Source organism: Camponotus vicinus, unplaced genomic scaffold (assembly GCF_025532165.1).
Source record: "Camponotus vicinus isolate PSW18456_S1 unplaced genomic scaffold, iyCamVici1.0 SCAF_1, whole genome shotgun sequence".
NCBI lineage: Eukaryota > Metazoa > Arthropoda > Insecta > Hymenoptera > Formicidae > Camponotus > Camponotus vicinus.
In genome coordinates, this window is record NW_028141945.1 from 39227227 (window position 1) to 39243642 (window position 16416).

At 27.7% G+C, this 16416-nt stretch overlaps 1 protein-coding gene across 1 annotated transcript in view; it reads right to left on the minus strand.

Moving 5' to 3' along the window:
- Sick (sickie) overlaps window positions 1–16416 on the minus strand; it is a 163995-nt gene that overhangs the window by 133298 nt on the left and 14281 nt on the right. The window lies entirely within an intron of this gene.

The window sequence follows — 16416 nt, forward strand, 5'->3', positions numbered from 1 at the left end:
CTGCGTACAAAGTGAGGGAGAACGTAATTCCTTCGCACCACGTGCTCGCGCACCCATGGGATTTGCCTTGCTCGCCCCACGTAACTCATGACTCATAAGATTTATAGCTCTTTCATCGAGGACTTCATTGCGAGAATGCATGAATTGCTGCCAAATACAATTGCAAAACACTTGACAAAATTTGAAAGTTTAAGAAAAAACTGCCGGTAAAAAGTTTTAAGTATACAATATAAATATTATAAAAAAATTATACGTAATTAAAAATTAAGATTAGTAACTATTATCAAAATTAAGATAAAAGACTATTGTTTTTATCATATTGTCAAATTATTTTGTTTATATCTTATTATTTTTTTAAATATTTTACAATATTTTTATGAATTATAATAATACACACATACACATTCAGTTTTAATTTTTTAATTCAATATTATTATTCTAAGATAATCTCATTAATTTAATTAATAAATTATACTTTAATTATTCATTTACATTTACATCTTAATAATTATCTTGTATTTTTTTTCAAAATTTAAGAAATACGCTTAAACTGAATAAGCTCAATATTTTTTTTCAATTTTTTTATTTCTTAAATAAATTTCAAATTTGTGCAAATTACCTCGGCTTGACGTTTCTCGCAAGGACAGTTTCGTAATTTTTCTAGCTGCTGTTGAATAAGATAGAAAGCCGAATATTTTTGACTTTCCGGCGATAAAGGTGAGCTCGGTGACTCTAGCGATTCTAAACCAGAACTTTTACTGTCACTAGTCTTAATAACGTCCTTTGCAGTGTCCGTACCGTTCGATGAGTCCTGATGCGGTGATAATGGCGATAACGGCGAACCAAATCCTGAGCTCTCCGAACTCGAACTCACTAAACCACGAGTTGTGCTAGATCTCACTACTATCGGTCTGGGAATCAAACTCCTGAACTTCAAAGATTCGGATCGACAGATTTTAGTCATTTGGTTAACAGTCGATTTCCACTTGAACGACTCACAATACAACTTCAAGTCGAAATCTTTTTCTACTTTTACTTCTTCGCTGAATAAATCGTGCAAACAAATCCCTTCGACGTTTTCCAATCTTTTATCAACTTTGTTTTTGATTTCTTCTTCGATGTAAAAGTTACAATTTTTCTCGAAGTAATCATCTACAAAGTTCTTCTTCTGTTCTTCAACTTCAAAATTTCTTGAGTGTTCTTGAGGAGGTTCTTGCTCGTTCGACATTCGTTTCGCTCGCACCGACATTTTGAACTTTTCAAAATCATCATCCCAGCTATACGGCATGTTCCCTTCACGAGGATAATTCGATTGAAAATACTTCGAGCAGTTTCCTCTATCTCTAACAATGGCGCTTTTCTCTTTCTTCATCTCGTAAACATCTTCAATCGCGCTCGAATCCTCGAGTTTTGATCGTGTCGATTCCAGATATCTCGGATCGCAACCACCGACGCAATCAAGAAGCTCGTAATATTCAACATTCTCGAAATGATTATTTGATGTTGCCAAGAAAGAGGCACTCAGTGACGCCGGACGTCGCTTCACTGTGCCGGTTTCGTGACTGGGAGAGTCCCAATCCACGTGAAAAGTCCTTCGCTTCGATGCCATTATCTAATTTTGTCCTCAACCCTGACATCGATTAATTTATGCAATTGCGATTGCAATATCGATTTTATATATATATATATATATATATATATATATATATATATATATAGATAGATAGATAGATATATTTTTATATATATTTATAAGTTTTCTTTAAAATATATTTCATATTATTACACACATTTTCACTAAAAAAACTTTCTTATTTCTTGTATTAATTATTCACACTATTATTTTCTTGCATCAGTTATTTACACTATTTTTTTCTTTTACCATAGTACTTTACATTAACTATATTTTATAAGAATTATGTTTAATTATGTGTTTAATTATTTAATTAATTATTTCATTTCATTGTGTACATTCTTAAGAAAAAAAATCGTAAAAATAAAATTCGCGAGAGGAAATCACATCACGGACGATAAGCGTATTTTCGGGTTTTTGCACTCGAACAATAGATGCACTTGCCAAGGGTGCCTGAGACAAACTGAGCTCACCCCAACTAGGTACGAAAGTGCGTGTATGTGTATGTATTACTATTCTATATAGGATGGCCCCTAGCATCTACGACAACCCCAAACGCATATCATAGCTGCGGAGCTGAAAACCAATTACATTTAGCTACAGGACTTATATGATCGCACCATATTGCAAATGTGTCCTGCCAATGCGGTTGCATGAATTCCGTGAGACAAACTCTTAAGATACTTATGGTTACGAAATGCCACTGATATCTGACAAAATTCTCAAGCAATCAAAATGGAACAATCATAATTTGAACTGTAAAATTCTAATTTTTTTCTTTTTCTCTTATATTTTTTCATAAAATTCTTTAATAAAATATTTACGCGCTTATTAAAATTTTTCAACATATAAATTAATGATTATAGATTTAAACATCACAAAATATATGTCATATTGAAAATTATAAATTTGTAATTATATTAATTAGTTTTAAAATTTAAAATTGACTTTTTCATAGAATTTGTCAATAACTATATTAATATCATAATCAAATTGATATCAATATCAAATCATTAAAAGATTATAAAAATTAACTTTTTTCATTACTCTTTAATAATACTATATTTTTTTCATTAACTGACGCAATCATTTTCTGCACTTTTTATGTTACAATTATTATTAGATTCATATTATATGTATAATTTTGGTAATTACTTCTCATTAAAACATATATATCTAGAGGATGCATTTAAGAAGAACATCATAGGATAAAAAGAGCAAATGAGAAAAAAGTGGACGCATTATCAGTAATTTCCTGTGATAATAAAAACATCTGTCGCTATATTTGACTAGTCTTCGTTTGAATAAAATTTCATTGCTTTAGTTGGCAACAAGGGATACGATAAATTCCTTCCCCATATACGGATCAACCGCCATGAAATTACGAAAATTTTAAAGATATCCGCTATTATTTGCTCGCTATTCTCAAATAAATATATAATAGAAATTTAGACATATTATAATAGAAATTTCAACACCATTATATAAAAAATAATTTGATATAATTATTTAGAGATTCTATAAGTTAAAATACTTTCTGCAAGAGAGCAAATATAATTCTTCGTCCTAAAAATAAACATATTTTAATTAAGAAAATTATTTTTTAGATACAATTTTAAGGAATTATTTTAGATGTAATTTAAGAAATCTGTTGTATCTAATAATCTAAGAAATAATATTAGATATGTTGATAATAGTAATTATTTAAAACAAGTAATTTTTCATAAAAGAGAAAAATTTAGTTTTATGATTATTAAAAAATTATTAAACACAATATAAATACAACTCTCATAGCAATGCCCAAATATCACTGATTCTAGGTATCATCGGATAAAGATTAAAATAATCTTTTCATAAAGGAAATAGAAATATATAATTTCCTTTTCTTTTGATAAGAAATACATTTTTCCATGTTAAGGTAACTAATTTTTTTTATTAAATTTAATCTCTGGCATAATTATAAAGCCTATCAGAATATCACACGAAGAATGGCAACGTAAAATTGACTGAATATATGTATATGTGTATATCAGTTGATGCCGTAACTTGAAAAACACTTGTCTAACCAGCAAAATTCCGAATCCACTTTCCAGTCGACCGCAAGCTCCTGCATTGCTAACGAATGGGATTTTACGATTCAGGAAGGCTTACAACTTATAATCCTGGTACATCCCGTTATAGGTTTACCCTACCTTCCCTCTTATCCCTCTCGTGGCGCATTCGAAGATTAAACCTGCACACCACCGCATTGCACGCACTTTGGACCCTGCGTGTGTATCGGATTAAACTGCGGATTGCACGCGTAATTTAGTCGATCTGTAAATGCATAAGAAGTACGCAGTATTGCATGTTTGAGATCGATCAAATTAGATTAATTTCGATCTAATAGTGAAGAAATCATAAAAAGCGTGTAATCTTTTCAAGAATATAAAATAGTATTAGTAAGCAAGAGATATTTTTTTAGTATTGGCAAACAAAGTTTGTTTACGTTTGTTAAAAATAGAAATAATTTATTTTAATCAAAATCAAGTCATTTTAATCCAAACACGCTCATTTCATTACACTATATAATTTTATATAATAGTAAATAATTATATAAAAATATCTGTAAGCTTAGTATAATCACATCAGTATGCACGAAACTTGTGAATAAACTTAATTTTTCCGAAATATTGAACGCGATTAATAATTTCAAATTATAATTATAAGTATACATTTTTATTAAAAGAGTCTTTTCTTTTATCTTTATATAAAATATTTAAATTATACATAAAATTACTTATATAATTACAAAAGGAAAGATTACATATAATAAATAAATAAATATATATATATATATATATATATATAATTAATTGTAATTTGAAATATTAATCGCTCAATATTTCGGAAGAATTATCTTTAATATTGACATGATTAATATAATTGTAGGAAATTTCCTACGTTTGATATCAAGAAAATTTCGACAGGTATCTCTATAATTATCCGTAGATAAAACTCTTACCGACTGTAGCATATTCTTCAGTAGCTAAAACTATGAGAAGTTCTGTATGATATACCTCTAAATACTATACTACATATATAACGTCGAATTATTTTCATTAACATGACATTTTTATTCAATATAAAAGATTTTGTTTTGTGTTTTCAAAGAAAAAAAAATTTTCTTTTCCTTTTATAATTTAACACATTCTTATTTAAAATTTTATATTTTATTTTTCTTTACTTTTCTTTTTATAGAATAGAATTCTTTTATAAAATTACATAACTTTAAATGTAATTTTTCTATTTATAAAAGATAATTATAATAAAAAGAATTGAAAGAATAACACAAACATCTAATTTATAAAAATCTTCCAATCTTTTTGTAAAGAGAATTTCAAATTCTTAAAATAAAAATATGTGTTGTAAGATAGTATATTGTTTTGTCTAGAGTTATCGTAAATATTTACATTTAATGATTTAAAGTTTACAGAAGTAAATGAAAGTGTATTTCAGAGCAAAGACGTGTTTGTAAGAAATCAACGTAACAACCGTGGATCAAAGCAATCGGGGTTGCAACCCCGAGAGATGGAGCCTCAGAGGCATATTGTGGAAACTGGCAGAAAGCGAGGGTGGAAACCAAGCTAGTACTCGACTATGGATTTGCCATTAATTTTAGTCGTCGAGAAACTTTTGTCCTGCACCCTTCTTGCGAACTACCTGCGGCTTTCCAAAAAAAAAGAAAAAAAAATGAAAGAGAAAGATATTGTCGTTCTTTCTGTATTGCGTTCTTCTGGTATTGCCATTTGATAATTTTGCAAGTATTTTCGTAGCGATGTCCGTAAATAATAACAGCGACTATAATTATAATAATTTATATATATACGTGCGTTTTGATTACACATAATCTTTCCTTTTGTAATTATATAAATAATTCTATATGTAAGTATTTCATAATAATTTTATATAATTATAAAGTAATTTTATATAATTATACAAAAAAGATTGTTTTTAATAAAAAATATATTTATAATTTAAAATTATTAAATGCATTCAATATTTCAAGAGAATCAAGTTTATTTAGTTTCGTGTCGATATGATTATACCAATTGTAAGCTCACGGATTCTATTAACGTCAACAACAATTTGGATCAGCAAAATTTCTGAATTATTCTAACAGATTTTTATACAAAAAATTATTTTTTCATGGACAACTGTATATTGAAAAGTTATACGTTATATTTAATTTTAAATAAAAAAAAATTTTTAATTTTATTCTGCAATAATATTTTTTGTAGACATTTTATCATACTTTATTTATCTATATATTTTATTAAATTGATTAATCTTTTTAGCTCTCTTTTATTATTAACATTATGATAATAAATTATGTTTTTTCTTATATTTTTAATATCGACAATCAAGCTCACATTAAAAAATAACTGAATTTTATACATATGTATATATCTATATGTATATATGTATATATCTATATCTATATGTATATATCTAATTATACAAAATTTGTAAAATTTTCTAAATTTTTAAATTGTTATATTATTAATAATATTATTTGCACTGCACATTTTTTTATACAGAGAGAGAGAGAGAGGGAGATTATCTTTATAATTTCTGATTATGAATTGTATATTCATTTTTTTTTCAATGTCCAAAATATTGCGTTGGCATTTAACATGTGATCTATGTAATTCTAGCTCAAGAAAAAAACGTGCCCGCAAATGTATATTCAAATAAAATCCAAATAACTTACAAAAGTTGCGAATAAAGTTTTAAATTTTCTCAAAAATATATCTTTCTCAAAGAATATACAGTTATAAAAAAACTGGAAAAATATCTTTCTTCCAAAGAGTGGGTGAGGTGAGGAGAGAAAACGGAAACGATTCGCAACGCAACAACGTTTGCTATCGAAAAGCGGAAACGGACCTCTTTGGCACGGTGGCGGCGGCGGGAAACGGTTGCAATCCCCAACCACGTTCTCACGTTTGTGGGGGTGAATTTTCCCACGTGGCCGTTAGATCATGCGCATCCCGCACCGGCGAAACTTTTGTCCAAAAGCCGCGTTTATTGCGGCCGAGCATTACCTTGACTTCTAGAGAGCGATCGTAGAGAGGGAAACTAGAAACGGAGCGTGAGGGCTGCGGGAGTGAATCAACGGTGGAAAAGCGAAAGTTGACTTTAAAGTTTCAAGGGGATGCTTTCCTAGTTGCATTCTCTGTCGGTTTCATTTTCCGTCATCAACAAAAAATCTATTTCTTTTACTCTCTTCAATACATTTTAAATCTGGAAATCTTTTAGAGAATATTATATAAAAGATTAAAATTTATTTTATATTTGTGCTGTTTATTTTTTCATTATGTAATAAATAAAAAGATATATTTTTAAATAATGGATTAAAAATTAATATTTTATATTAAAATAAGAATATATACTTAGTATACAAATTTTATATATTTTTCAACTGGAATTTAATGTATAATTTTTCTTTCCTTGTACATAATATATTTTAATTTTAGTACAATTAGGATAATTTCTGAAATATATTCGGAAATGTTTTCATTTGTCAACATAATTTTAATTCAAATCAATGCAGTAGTTCATCAAAATAGTATAGCGATGAGAGTCCTTGCTTACATTTTCTATGAAATGATATAGGAAATCGTATTATAGCAGAATAGTAGAATATTCCTGCGCGCGACTTTTATCGAGTTATGTCTTCAATTTCGTTTTCATGCTTAATATTTCAGACTGATCAAATAAATGACAAAATTAATTAAGGTGAACTTGAGAATTTTACCTTATTAAGATTATCAAATATTGTATAATTCAAGTAATTACAGTTAAAGTAATTCCTATGCCTTATCACACTAAAAATTAATATTATGTCCCAATTTGTTAATCTACTTTACGCTTTAATTGAATTGGAGAATTTAAATAATATAATCTTCTACATAGAAAGTCTTCAACTTTTAATGTTAATTAATTAATTTAAATACCTGATGGATAATAATAATTAAAATTTATGTTTTCTAATATTATTAATTAATTTAAATTTTTACAATATACGCTTTTATCTTTACGGAAAAAACGCGTAGTTTTCATAAAAGAAAAAAGTAAATTTTTGAATAGAACATGTTGACAGATGGAAACGAGCGTATGTCAACGCTGCCACAAAGTAAAAGAAACTCGATTAATCTCGATTGCGTGTTTATCTACCGACGAATATTTAATTCCTCATTTCTTCACTTTTATGTCTCCAGGCCCTTCTTACGTCACATAGTATCACGCATGTTTTCACGACTGCTTGCATGTAGACTGGTTTTTGCATGTCACCGGTTATGTATCGCGCGCACGAGCCAAGATTCGATAACGCATAACCGTGTATCCGCGATCGATGATGATAATGTGAACCCTTCAGCCTTTCGAACACGCGAGTCCCGTTTCGATCCTTTTATTGCGAGAATTAATCCATTATTATCTTTTTTCACAAATACTTTTTGATCTGATATATATTAGGTATATATTTTTTTACATGATCTCAATTATTAATATTGGAAAAAAATATAAATTTTTAAATTAATATTATATTATAAATTTCTTTAGAGAAATAGAGATATTAGTTTATTTATAATTAAATTAATAGCTATGCCTACACCGGAATGAAAAATTAAAGTGGACTTAATATTAATATTACTAAAAATATAACGTTAAATAATTATGGCAAGAGCGTTGCATCTCATAAACAAGATTTATTGTTTGTTTAATAAGTACGTACATTTATATAAAGTTTTTTCTAATAAATCTCTTGAGATTACTATGGACGATAATGACGATGCGTTCATACCGAAAGCAATCAATCATTTCAAATATGTCTCGATCTGGCCACTTGGAGGGTAATGATACATATGCAGTCATTAACATAAGCACGAATGTTGATCATATCAATTTAGAATTTGATCAATTTAATTTTATCATATTAGAAATGATTCGGACTATTTTAATTTTAGTGAAGTACCATTCAAAGACGGAAAGAATTTTGTGAAATGCAACAAATAATAATTATCTTATTTTTTAAAGTAAAATTTAGCGTAAACGTTAAGGGAAAGGTACTTTTAATTTTTAAAACTTTACAAAGATTAAAATTATCTGCAATATTTTAAAAATGTCTCTTTAATCGTGGACAAATGTAATGTGTTTAATTCACGATATGTGTAGAATGACGAAAGAAAAATAATTTTAATTTTAATAATTTTCTATTAAGTATATTCTAGTTAAACATTTACGACAAAGATAAACATTACAGTGTCGCGCATGCGTTCCAACGCATTATTAACTACTTTTTCTTAATCTGCTCTTTAATCTGTCTAGCTAATTAAAATATATCAAATATTGTGGAGATGCAAGTCATGCGAATATATTAATAGAAATTTTTATCTGCCTAATTGAGAACAAGAAAATTTTTTAATTAAATCGCACGTTAATGAAATCTTGGATTTTCTCAGCGTGCACATTGGATATTAAATTGTACAATTACAACTTGTAACTCGTATTATTATTAATTTGCATCTATATTCTGTCGCATAATTCTTCATAGTGTCTGGACCTCTCAAAATGATAATTTAACCCTCAAGTGGGCAGATCCAAGTGCTTGGATTATCGAGAAACTGTTTGCCCTTTCTATCTTAATACATACTTTGAACTATATAAGCTGAGATGCAAGTAAGAGAAAATTTAATCTCGCATGATGGAAAAAAGATATAGCTAAAGAAAAAATATAATTATATAAATTAATTATATAAAAAATATCATTAGCATATTCTCTCTTTTTTTCTCTTTTTCGAATAAAAAAATGAAAGCTTTCTTCAAATAGAAAAATAAAAATTAGCATATTCTCTTACAAGCATATTCTCTTTTTTTCTTTCTTCAAATAAAAAAATTAAAACTATGAAAAAATCAATATATTTTTTTTTCATACTGTTCATAAGCTATATATATATTCTAAATCTCAATTTTATTATCTCATGTTTATTTAAAAAAATCATTTTATTAAGCTAATTTTATATACACGTATACATACATACATGTATATGTGTATGTAATTATTAAAAAAAATATCTAATAACCAAAAGCTATTAGCCGTAAGAAAATTAAAATTAATGTGTGTGACAAAAATAAATTTTTTAAATAAATAAATATTTTTCTTTTTTCTAGAGCAAAAAATTAAAAGACAAGTTTAAATTAATCATCTTGGGACAACTAAAATTCATATTATCACATAAAAATAAACTGCAAAGTTTGGTCACTACGGTCCCGTTATATTTTTACCTTAATTGGAATATATAGGGTATCTCCGCGCATATACCATTTTAATACTAAATAAATTACTAACGATATATAAGAAAATATTAAAATAATATTAAATGTATCGATGTACATAATTGTACATTTAAATTATAACTTACAGAGAGATATGATATTAATTTATAAAAAAGGTGAGTTTTTTTAAAGTAATTATTTTTCATTTAAATATACAGCACATTACGACCTATGATACAAACACTGATATATAATTAAATAATTTATAAAATCTATAAATATATAGATGAAATTAAAAAATATAAAATCTGAAACATGAAATATGAAAAATAATTAAATCGACAATATTTGCCATTTTTAATTTATAAGTTATAATCAATCTTTAAATAATCTTGATTAAAATTTATTTAATTTAACCGATTAAAAATGAATAAAAAAACACGAATATAAATGAAACCGTTTTTTACGAATCTTTAGAATAGAACTTGGATTCCGCGCATTTTTTTGCACCGTATAAGTGATATTTTTCAGATTGCTGTCGTACCTCGTGCTCATCGCGATACCTAGCCTTGAAGAAGCTTAGAACTTGAAATAGGCCGTGCCTTGAAACAGCCTGAACCAGGGGGCTGGAGCGCCTACAGCTGCTGTCACATAAATATCGTGAAACCCTTGAATTCTGGAGGCTTTGAACGTCTCCTACAGCCCCCTCGCTTTCCAACCCCCTCGAAGCAAAGTTGCAGAAACTCCGCCACAGCACCGAGTGGCGATGGTATCGATTCTCAATTCTTAGAGGTTGCAGGGTTAAAGGACAAAAACTTTCTTGGGGTTACATGCACGTCATCATACGTATTCGCAAGCCATTTTCTGCAAGATAATCTATCGAGACAATCTATTAATATAATATAATATAATTTTTTGGGGATCTAAATGCGATTGCTCGGATTACAAAGATGTATGTACAATTTAAGTTGCTTATACATATTTGACGAACAAAATGTCTACACATATGTATTATATATAACTTATCATTACCAAGTAACCAACAATGCAAGAGTATGATTTTTTCTGCCTCATGTATGCCGTCACGAACATAAGTGCAAGTAATAATGGTCATTAAGATATCAAAATGAAAATATCTTTACTGAGAAAAATTGACTATAAATTCAGTTAAAAATCCTCCAAAAGATTGTGCTATAAAAATCCTTCAAAAGATTGTGCTATAATTAATGCAATGAAAGTATTCTATAATTATCTAATGTCATCTGATTTTACATAAAGAAAATTATAAAGTGCATTTTAAAATTATTTTAGATTTCTCAATGTGTCTTTAATCGATATTTTTTTTATTTCTTTCATCAAAATTCGCAGAAAAATTGGACATCTTAATTCATATCGCGATTAAATTAAAGATGAAAATGAGCGTCAACAAAGACCACAAATATGTGTATTAATAAAGCCATTTTGTTAATGATTTATGACGGGTTTGTAATAGCAATAGGAAATTAGCGTTTTATTCAGGATGCAAATTTTGTTTAACCGCCAAGATAATCAATAGTCTATTGATTTATGATCATCCTTTAATCGGCTGTTGCTCGCAACCGGAAGTTTATAATTTATCGTTTTTCTTCGCAGCAAAGGGAGTCGCGATTCAAAAGCGACGATTATTTTTCCATATTGTGGATTTAAGATATTCCTTTAAATATAGAAGTAAGAATGGAAGAGTAAGAGAAATAAACAGAGAGAGAAAGTAGCCTACGGCACGTAAGGTCCTTAATCGCAATGCGTGACAACACAGAGGGCTCCACGACCTGAATCCTGATAATATTAATCTTCGATTAAAGGCTTATCGTGTGCCACGTGGCCAAGGGTGCAGAAAATTCGGCTGCGAAAAACTCCAAGATTGCCTCTTATCTTGAGCGCGAATTTACGGGTCTTAATGTATCCCTGCGTGCATTGGTATACATAGCGTAGCTTTTGTAATTTTCTAGGAGATTTGTCGCGAAATTATAAACATTTCGAGAAAATGTGAAATAAACCTAAGTATCGTAATTATGACCTAGTTTGTTCGTAATTATGTTAATGTAATTATGTTTATGCTTCGATAATTCGATATTGCCTTTTCTATAAATATCAAAAAAAGAGATATCAAATATAAAATATGCATTAATATTTGTGTAATACTATATTTTCTAAAAATTTTCGATATATCAGAATCAAAGATCAATCAAGAGAATTTGTATGACATTTTCTTTACCATTAAAATTATCAATTTTTTGATTCTATTTAATATAAAACTCTGATAATATTAAAACATTATATAAGTATGTTTATCGTGATAAGTATATAATATTAATATAATATTACAGTTCGTCGTTATTATTTAACATTAATATAACATTAATATAATGTCATTAAAATCATCTCATTTCGTTGGGGAAATTTATGAAGATGTACTAGCGGACTTGCAATCTCCGGGAATAGCAAGCGAAATAAATTAGCTCCTCTCACATCTAATTAATAATTCTAACGGATAGGTGGTAACCAACGTTGGTCGATGTCCCTCAACGATCGCGACTTTCGCCAGTTAAAACTTGCCAAATCAACCGCAAAGGTTGGTCCTGCGGAGTTTTGAGCTTATAAATACCATGTGAAAAGTATGTCCATAGTATGTATTTATTAATGATTTAAAAAATTTCTTTTGTAAACATTTTTTAATTTTTCAATTGTAATTAATATTTTTAATGTTACAATTTGTTAAAACATTATTACAAAATAATACCATAAAAATTATTAAAATTAAAAAATCGTAGTTATATATTATTCATACATTATATATAATCGTAATTAGTTATACATTATTCATATATTATATTTATATTTAAGAAATTTTAAAATATTTTTTTAATGATTTGTATATTTAATCTTTCACACACACACACACACATACACGTATATATTTTTTATTTTTAAATCTACCAAAGATTTCAGAAATGTATAAAACCATGGATTAAAGTAATAAAACAAAATGATCTTGGCGACCTAATAGACGTAAAAAAAAGAAAAGGCTCAAGCCTCACACGATATCTCGAGACTCATTTTACGCGATATCGGCGATAACCACCCTCCGGTCGAGCGCAATATGTTGCGAGAAAGACAGAGAGAAAGTCGCGATATATCGTGGTATACAGGAGGAAGAATGATACGGACTCGATCCTCAAATGGCTAATCGATGCCTGGTCGCGCGCGCGAGAATATGCCCGGGGGATATTCTCGTGCGAGTACCGACCCTCGAGTCGACTGCTTTCCAACTCCCTCTGTCCTCCCGCAATAACTTCCGCGTTGACACCCGCCCAATTCTAAGGGGTGGCTTCCTGTTCCGAAACTAAAATCTTTTACGACACAAATTCCTACGCACGTAAAAGAATTAAAGACATGTACATCAGGTATATTTTAATGTATTTTCGACAATAAGAAATTTTAAATCAAAGACATTTTTCTATGATTCGAAGTTAATGAGAATGAAAAGATGTGATAATTTTTCCCTTCTAAAAGATTTTAATTATTTTATTATCTAATTTTTAGATAATTTATATTTTATATCTTTAATGTATGTTTATCTGTGTGTTTACATTTTATTTTTCAATTTTCATTTTTAAATTTTTGTAAATATTAATAGCTTTCTAAATTTTCCAAAAAAACTTTAATGCCATAAAAATCTTTGACTTTAGTTAAAAAACACAAAAATATTGCAAAAAACTTCGAACATTAGTTATATTTATAATATTAATATGACTAGGATGTTCCTTCTACATAGATATTCAAAAAAAAAGCAAAAGAAAGAAAGGATTTCCGATGACCAGGAGGAAAGAGAACCACGCCCCAACCATGAGAACGAGATGATAGCATTTTGCAGCTCTCTCGGTGACTCTCGCAGTATCCCTCGAGTCCTTCTTCGTCCCTCGACTACGCGAATAATTAAAGATACAACGCCTAACCCGACGCGCGCTACAACGATACATGAAATTAAGCCCATCTTGTACAATTCGTTTCTATTATTCTGAATAAATTGTACAAATTAAACAAATTAATAAATTTTGCAAAATAATCGACTTTGTAAAAAAATTAATAATTATATAAATAAGCATTTCAAACGCAATTATAAAATCTAGAGGAAATATCAATATGCATATTTTATAAAGTATTCATACATATATATATACACACATATATTTTATAAAATGAAAAAATATTATATTATTTACTTTTTATAATTTTGTTTAATAATTTATGTAATTTTTTAACACTTGATATAAATGAATATAATAATAAAATAAAAATATATTTAATCATTCAAGAGAAACTATTAATGTATAAATGTATAAATTAACTATTAATTCAATTTATTACTGAATTGATATGTAAATATAATAATCAAGTTTTTATAGATATATGATATGAGATATAAGCAGAATTATTTTTATTAAGATAATTTACATAAAAATTAATTAACATTCTAAGTTAATTCAATTTTTTAAATTAAAAAACGTTTTTAGATCATGTTTGTGATGAATTACATATTAAATATTACACATCAAATATGATTATAGTATAATACATACACATACACATACATACATTATATATATGTATATTAAATATTATATTAAATAATTCAATTTCTCTCAAATCTCAATGAAAAAAAATATTTGATAATAAATGATTTCATAATAAATGATGAAATAATTTTTAAAACTGGATTATATAAATTGACTTTAGAAGGAGAGATGAAAGAACGGAGAAGAGAAGGTTAGCACGCGCTAAATTGGCTTACGCCTGCAGAATCTTACCGCACCCTAGTATGTTTCTTGCGAATCTTCAAATTTTCGATCCCTCGCAACTTTTCTTTTTTAGTAAATCTGACCGAAAAGGGTTGAAAAATACAGGAAGTTAAAGTAACCGATAATGGCAGCCGCAATAATCATAATTTTTTAATTATCAAAAAATGTTTGTTATAAATGTATTATTTTTATTTTTTTTTAAATCTTATCTCAAGATTTATAAAAATAATATAAATAAAAATTAATATTCCATATTAGCACTTTATATTTCAAATGTTGATAATTTGGCAAATCAATTACATATATTTCAAATATAAATCTATTTGTTTAAAACAAAGATAAACATTACTAAATATATTCTTAATTTATCTCATAATTTACTACAATTTATATTTATCTTTTTTACGATTAATTTCACAATCTCTTTAAGATCTCTCTTAAGATCAGAAAAAAAAGAAGAAAAAAGAGATGCAACAGCAATTCTTTTTAAAGCCATTATGTGTGTACGTGTTCTTAATAAAAAAACACACATAAATTCTTTTTTTAACATATCTCTATTATTTTCTGATAAGCATAAATTTAACAACGATAACTTAATTTTCATCAAGATACAAATTTCTTGAATTTATCACCACAAAGATGATTTTTAGCGAAATCAAATGTTTCTTGTCAAAAATTCTGTATTTACAAGATTTATTTATTAGAATAGAAATATCATTAGAAAAAGAGATTAAAGAAATGCAGCAATAATAAACAAAAACATTATATATTCACAAGCCGATAGAGAATGACAAAATTATGCGTAAAACGAGAAATATTTATTAAGAAGTAGCAATATGTGCGAATATCTACATGCAAAATTATGCGATTTGCATCTGCTTCGCTCTCTTTGGAAATATAACATACATACACGTATAACGTACGTGTGTATACTTATGTAAAAAGCATTCGTTTATTCCCAAAATTATTAATAATTTCTAAATGTGTAATCATTATTGAACAACATATACTAATCTCTTCGTCCTTATTTTTATTAGCTATTTAATTTTTATTATTTAATATGTAAGCTACTCAATCTTTGAATTTCTTAAATTCTTGGAAATTGAAAATTTTCTCTAGTAATTATTACATTAATTTCATTCAATCAATTAATATGTCATTAATTATCCTCTTTTCGATTTCATATATTTTCATCTAATTATTCCCTTAAGACATTGAAGATAATTTTTATTTTTTCTATTTCGTTTTTTCTCTGTTTATGATGTGAATGTGAAGTGAAACAAGCTGTGTACAGTCAGCCGTGAGGGATTAATCTCGACATGGATGGCAAACGAACCACGCATAACATGGCCAACGCGACTACGATGATATCACCGCGAAAGCGAATTCCGCTGTTAATTATCGTCCGACGAAAAAAAGAAAAATTCTGCTTGTGTTGTTGTGCATTACGTAGAATTTTATGTAAAAAACTTTTTAATAATTTTAATGAAATTTTTAATGTCTTTCATGAGAGAAGCTTTTGCAAATATTATAAATGCAATTTATAAAAAAACAGGAATTTTTACCACAAAAATTATAAGATAATAGAATAATATACATTTCGAGAGAATTATATAACATTTAAGAAAT